This window comes from Capsicum annuum, chromosome 10, assembly GCF_002878395.1.
Source record: "Capsicum annuum cultivar UCD-10X-F1 chromosome 10, UCD10Xv1.1, whole genome shotgun sequence".
NCBI classification, from domain to species: Eukaryota; Viridiplantae; Streptophyta; class Magnoliopsida; order Solanales; family Solanaceae; genus Capsicum; species Capsicum annuum.
Genome location: NC_061120.1, coordinates 198,243,033 through 198,250,738, shown reverse-complemented (window position 1 = coordinate 198,250,738; position 7,706 = coordinate 198,243,033).

The following is a 7,706-nucleotide window of genomic DNA, read 5'->3' as shown; positions in this document are numbered from 1 at the left end:
GTGTGGATAGTGATGGTAGGCTGAGGGTTGGGTCTTGGAATATAGGAACCCTTCAGGGTAAGTCCATAGAGCTTGTGAAGATTCTTAGGAAGAGGAGGATCAATATTGCGTGTGTTCAAGAGACCAAGTGGGTAGGGTCTAAGGCTAGGGAGGTGGATGGTTACAAGCTGTGGTACTCTGGGAGCGAGAGGCGTAGGAATGGAGTTGGCATCTTAGTAGATGAAGAGCTTAGAGGTCAGGTAGTAGAGGTGAAGAGGATCAACGATAGGTTGATGACTATTAAGTTGGTCATTCGGGGGTTTACCCTGAACGTGTGTAGTGCATATGCGCCGCAAGTGGGATCGGAGGGGGAGGAGAAGATGCGGTTTTGGGAGGCATTGAAGGAGGTGGTGAGAGGCGTGCCTAGCTCGGAGAAGATTGTTGTAGCAGGAGATTTCAACGGGCACATCGGGGCGTTACCGGGAGGCTTTGGTGATGTGCATGGTGGTTTTGGTTTTGGGGAGAGAAATAAAGAGGGGGCTACTCTATTGGAGTTTGCGAGCTCCTTTGGGCTGGTGGTGGTGAACTCGGGCTTCCTGAAGAAGGACGATCACCTGATCACCTTTCAAAGCGCGATAGCCAAGACCCAGATTGACTTTTTGTTGCTTAGGAAAGGGGATAGGGCGTTGTGTAAGGACTGTAAGGTCATACCGAGTGAGAATCTTTCGACCCAGCATAGGCTCTTGGTTATGGATTTGGGTATAAAGAAGAATAGAAAGAGGAGGAGCAAGGAGTGTAGACCTAGAATTAAGTGGGGCGGCTTAACGCCAGTAAATGCGTGGGAGATAGGGAAGAAGTTGGCGGGAATGGGGGTGTGGGAGTTTAGGGGGGACGTGGATAGTATGTGGGATAGGGCGGCTAGGTGCATCAGGGGAATGCAAGTGAGGTATTGGGTGTTTCTAGGGGCCGGGCCGGGCATCATCGGGGGGATTGGTGGTGGAATGAAGAGGTGGAGAAGAAAGTGGGGACCAAGAAAGGGGCGTATGCTAAATTGGTTGAGAGTAAGGATGAAGAAGAGAAGTAGGTAAACAGGAAAGAGTACAAGCTAGCTAGGAAAGAGGCTAAGACAGCAGTCACGGCAGCTAAGACGGCCACTTTTGAGAGCTTGTATGCAGGGTTACAGGGGAAAGGAGGGGAGAAAAAGTTGTTTAGACTCGCTAAGGCTAGGGAGAGGAAGGGTCGTGACCTCGATCAGGTGAGGTGCATTAAGGGGGAGGACGGTAGAGTGTTGGTGGAGGACGGCCACATTAAGAATAGATGGCAGTCGTACTTTCATAGGCTCTTGAATGACGAAGGGGATAGAGCTATTGTGTTAGGGGAACTGGAGCACTCAGAGGAGTGTCGGGATTTTAGCTACTGTAGACGTTTTAAGGTAGAAGAGTTTAGAGAGGCTGTTCGCAGGATGCGAAGGGGTAGGGAGACGGGGCCGGACGAGATACCGGTGGAGTTTTAGAAGTTCGTTGGAGAGGCTGGTGTAAGGTGGTTGACTGGATTGTTTAATGAAATCTTCAAGACGGCAAAGATGCCCGAGGCTTGGAGGTGGAGTACCATGATCCCTCTCTATAAGAATAAGGGTGACATCCAGAGTTGCAATAACTATAGGGGGATTAAGTTATTGAGTCACTCTATGAAGATTTGGGAGAGAGTGGTCGAGGTGAGGCTGAGACGTATAGTGTCTATTTCGGAAAAACAGTTTGGATTTATGTCTGGCCGCTCGACGACGGAGGCAATTCACCTGGTGCGGAGGTTGGTGGAATAGTATAGGGAAAGGAAGAATGACCTGCACATGGTGTTTATCGACCTGGAGAAGGCTTACGATAAAGTCCCCAGGGAGGTGCTTTGGAGATGCTTGGAGGTGAGTGGAGTACCGCTGGCATATATCAGAGCAATTAAGGATATGTATGATGGAGCGAAAACTCAGGTGAGGACGGCGGGAGGAGACTCAGAGCATTTCACTGTCTTGACAGGATTGCATCAGGGATCTACTCTTAGTCCCTTTTTGTTTGCGTTGGTGATGGATGTGTTGACGTGGCGTATTCAAGGGGAGGTGCCTTGGTGTATGCTTTTTGCAGATGATGTAGTTCTGATAGATGAGACTCGAGGGGGTGTGAATGACAAATTAGAGGTGTGGAGGCAAACTCTTGAGTCTAAAGGGTTCAGGGTGAGCAGAAGCAAGACAGAGTATGTGGAATGCAAGTTTAATGACGTGAGGCGGGAGAATGAGGTAGTAGTGAAGCTGGAATCACAGGAGGTATGTAAGAGGGATAGTTTGAAGTATCTCGGGTCCGTGATCCAGAGTAACGGTGAGATTAACGAGGATGTCTCGCACCGTATTGGGGCAGGATGGATGAAGTGGAAGCTCGCGTCGGGGGTGTTGTGTGATAAGAAGGTGCCGCCCAAGCTGAAAGGCAAATTCTACAGGGTGGTAGTCCGTCCGGCCATGTTGTATGGAGCGGAGTGTTGGCCAGTTAAGAACTCCCACATCCAAAAAATGAAGGTGGCAGAAATGCGGATGTTGCGCTGGATGTGTGGGTTGACTAGAGGGGATAGAGTTCGGAATGAGACTATCCGGGAGAAGGTTGGTGTGACTCCAGTGGAGTACAAGATGCGGGAAGCCCGATTGAGATGGTTCGGACACGTGAAGAGGAGGGGCATGGATTCCCCGGTTTGTAGGTGTGAGAGGCTAGCGTTGGATGGTTTTAGGCAGGGTAGGGGTAGGCCGAAGAAGTACTGGGGTGAGGTGATTAGGCGGGACATGGAGCAGTTACAGCTCACCGAGGACATGACCCTAGATAGGAAGGTCTGGAGGACGCGAATTAGGGCAGAAGACTAGGGCCGACTTGGGTCGCTAGTGTAGGGAATTACTTGGTGGGGGTTTTATTCTTGTTATAATTCCGTGTTCCATGTTTTATTACGAATCTTTGTGCTTTCCTCTGTTTTCTAATACTTATGGGTGCCGTATTTATGTTATGTAATCTAGTTCTGTGCTTTACTATGAGTTTGTGTGGTATCTCGTGACTTGAGCTGGGGGTCTATCGGAAACAGCCTTTTTACTTTTTTAGAGGTAGAGGTATGGACTGCGTACATCTTCCCCCCCCCTCCCCAGACACCACTAGGTGGGAATACACTGGGTTTGTTGTTGTCTCCTTCATCCATTCAATTTAATCAAAAGTCCATTTATGTATAATTTCTTACTCTTCGATTTCATATTTCATCTCCTTAAATATCAGAATTTTTTTTTTGTAATGATGTTCGTTACATGAAAAATTATTTTCCTTCTGCAGATTCACCTGCATCTATGCTTATGAGTTCGTTCCAACTCCCATCTTAAGCTCTCAACATGGAAAAGACATGAAATTTTTTTAGAATATTTTAAAATTATGATCTGGGCTTGGATTATATGTAAAAAAAATAATTTCTTGATAACAACAGTTTAAGAATCTTTAGCTTAAAATGGTTCTTTCAAGATCTTTCATACATTGAAAGAGAATTCTCATTATCTTCCTCAAAATCAAGAATTTTTATCTCAAAATGGAAAAGGTTTAGAATTTTCCAAAAAATTATAAATTTCAATCTTCTTTACCAATAAAATTCGTTGGAGCAAGAAAAGAGGAGAGAACGGAAGTTTGCCGGAAAAGAATAGATAAGAGAGTGAAAATGGGTTAAAGTATTAAAAGGGCAGAGTTTTACCCAATCCTATATTAAAAAGAGAGAAAAATAAATTTAATTGGAGAGTGAGATGCACGCACACAACTGAGAATATCACTGATGTAAAAAGTGTGTACTTACAACGATATAGGTGTCTTTTTGAAAAAGTCAGACAAGTTGAGGGGGGACTTTATGTATTTTCTCAAAATAATACAAAATTGTAAAATTATGTACTTTATGTAATAGTATGTTAGAAGTGTGAATGAATGTCTTATTAGTTCAATTATAGATTGAAGAAGAAAATCTAATAAAACAAATCGATAAAAATGAAGGAATAACCCACCTCAATCCATGACCCTTTTAGGGATGGGAAGGTCCATACATTTTAAGGTCCTTTAAAGTGAAAGACCAGCCCATCCTAATCCATCAAATTCTTTGGCCCGTGAAGCTTAGGCTGGATTGGGTTGGGTCAACCTATTTTGTAGCTCTAGCTATGATAAATCATAAAAACCAAAATTTATAATATTTTAAAAGGTTACAAATAATATTTCTTGCTTGAATCTCGATTATGTCATATAAGTTAGAGGATATAGCGACCTGAGAAAAAAGAAAGGGTGAATAGTGGGAAACAAAAGAGTGTAACCGTCAATTAGCTAAATGTAGTATGCAAAGACACCTCAATCTCAATCTGAAAATGAGATAGGTGATGTGAATAACGCGCTACAAATATGAGTGTTGCCCACCCTTCACTTTTGTTTTAAATTAAAGTTTAAAAGAAGATTTTAGCATGAAAATATAGTTTTTATGATCATTTACCATTTGAAGATGAAATTTCTAGAAAATTATAGTATTGATACGACTCGAGTCGAGGTCGTAGTTGTGACGCACATCTCGGATCATTGAAGATTTAAGAAGAGCCCTTAGCATTACATAAAATAAGCAAGTCATAGATAAAGTGTGAAAATACACCCATGCAAATGAAGTTCAACTTAGCGAAATACAACTTAAACTAATACTTGTGAATGTAACATTTGTCTACAATAGTCTGGGAAGCCTCTAATAATTCAAATAGAAACTCTAAGTCGGAACATTTCCCCTATGATATCATAAAAATAACCGTTTAGAGACTAATGAAAGAAAACACAAGACTTCCTGATGATAGAGAGTTCACCACTTTCAATGCTCTGATTGGGGAATCTATTGTTGATATGGGACAAATGACCAACTTTTCTTTTGATGACATCTTTAGAGGCCAACATATAGAGGCTCAAGACTTAGTCACCTCGAGGATAAGAGAACATGCATGGAGGACTCATTTTGAGCATGCCATTAAACAAACCCATATATGAAAGATTGAGTGGGGGCTTACATTTGATGCCAATTCGAGACTACAAGTTTTGAAGTGTGACCTCATGGTTTTGGAGCATTGAAGAAACACCCTTCATTAAGGTTATTTTGGGGATTGAACATATTAAAGAAACAACCCATGACCTCCTTTCATTAAGGGTATTTTGGTCCATTATACTATGTAATAAGCTAGGCTATATATAGTCTCTCATTAGGTCTTTTCTCTTTAGTTGTTTAATGATGAAAATATGAGATATTGAAAATACTCTATCTTAAGAGTAGACCACATTAGTATAATTCTTAGTTAGGGCTTGGACTATCCATTGTAGCTTATGGCTTGGAAAAGTCAATATTGTTCTTTGCTTGGAAACAGTGGATCTTGAGGTGAGTTGATTTCCTTGCCGGTCACCGTAAGAACTTGGTGCTTGTTAACTTATTTTGTAGAAGGTTTAGAGTTTGATACACTCTTTAGTTGCTACCTAATGAGTTCTCTTTGTGTCAAGTTACCTATCCTTTTCTTGTTTTAAGTTTGTGTTTGCTTCTTGTATCGTTTTGTTGTCTTGTTATTGCGGGTTTAGGTATGTTGCTGTGACTGTTTGCAAACTTTTTTGGTGTTGTACATACCGTTTGGTATCATTTTGTATCAAAGCCATCATTGATTTCGTTCCCACGAGATCAATCTTGGGTTTGTTCACTCAATAAAAAAAGTGTTGAAAAGCTGAAAAACTCAAAAATAGTAATTTGTCCACGTTTTTGTGTTTAGGCCGAAATTTGAAAAAGCCTATTTTTCTTAGGATTATTGTGTGTTTTATGTGTTCTAGTGTTAGATCTTTGTTTCCTAACATTAGAAGAGGTGTCCAAGGTAGAAAATCTCTCAAAAAAAAGTTATTCTACGGGTTTGGTGTCTTGGCCGAAGTGTTGTTGTTGTTTGGCCGAATTTGTGTCTAGATTTAGGTGGTGTTTTGATTGTCTTTATTGTTTCTTGTATTGGTTTTATTTCTCTCTAAAACTACTTGAGTCTAACCCAAGTTCTTGAGAAAAAAAATTGCAAGTTGTTGTGGGAAGAGTGGACGGTTTTTTTTTGTTGTTGATGTTGTTGAAGTTCTTGTGTTATGTTGAAGAAGACTTGTAAAAGATTGTTGTTTGATCCAAATTTAAAGGAAAGAGAGTGTGGGTTCTTGTTAGTCTTGAAACAATTTTCAAGACATTACCAAAGGGGAAAAAGAACAAAAGACCTTCCAAAAGTCTTCATACCAAAAGGGTGTAAGTTTATTTTTCTAGACAAGCCAAAAGAGGAAAGGGGGACAAGATCTCTAAAAGGTTGTCTTTCCAAAAAGGTGAAAGTTGGTCAAGGTTTGAATTTTGAAAAGAAAAGGACTTAAAGTCTTGTTTGTTAACCTACCAAAATTGAAATTCCCCCATCTTTGTGAAATTTGAACAACCAAAATTGTGGAACAAAATTTTTCCAACTTCAACAATATTTTTTGTCCATCGACCAATAGTTGAGTGCCATGTCATCAATAACTCAAGAACGTTGGAATTCCTAGTTTTACTTTTTTTATTCTATTGGTTTCCAGTTTGTTGGTTCTCATACTAATTAGAAAACTAGTAAATACCTACTAGATTATAGATTAGTTTTTTAGTACGTTTTCTTTCATGTTAAGCGTTGTATTTTGTGCTTTTGTCATTTATAAGTCGCAGTATTTTCTTTGTTTCAAGTTCGTAAATAAATTTTGTTTTTGTGTCTTCAGTCGATCAAACAAGAATCCATTCCGTCCGCCAAGTAGAATTGACATCCTATTGGCTACTGGAGTATAAGCTACTTTCAATATTCGCCGCTTCAATTGTGAGAATCATAAAGGTGGGTGTATACAAGTGTTGGTGGGGAGCTTTTACTACTAATCTTGTTTGTTCGTTGTGTAGGTACAAAGGTGTTATAAAGGGAACATGTCTTCGATAGCCGGGGATTATTGTGACTACAACATGGGAGACTATGATTGTAGTGAGGGGTTTTATGGCTACGAAGTTGAAGGAGATTATGGAGGCTTTGAAAATAGCCATGATCAAAACTTGGGCAGATTTGAGAGTTACGGTTTTGAGGGAGAAAATAAGGTGAATGAAGTTCCTAGTTCTTATGGTGAACTTGGAGATGATGTAGGACCTCGTGATGGATCTTATGATGACATTGAGGCATTTGAGGAGTCTTACACTTCTCACTCCGAACCTAGATTTGGTGTTAGGTATAACCCTTTAGTTCGCATAGCTTATGAGAGTTATGATGAGAGTACACGTGAGGAGTGTGAAGATTCTTATTCTTCACCTTGTAGTCCTTCTTATCAAGGTCAATATAGTGTGAATGGTTATACTAGCTCTAGTGGAGGTTGTCCAATGAGAAGAAGAGGGTATGCATCTCCAAAACCGAGAGGTACTCTTGTACGTTACAATATTGATCCGAGAAGGAGTGTACACTCTGAAAAGGTGACCATTTGTGGGATACCGGACTGCCTTGTTGTGTTAAATGATAGGTAATATAGAAACTATGTCCTTCCATCCATGGTTGAATACTTGGGGTTATTTCGCGAGCCTTTACTTGTTCCATACTTCTCGGATGGGTTTAAGGTTACCGAGAGGGTCAAAGTTGTCTTCTCCCAGTTTAAATACCATGAGGAGGT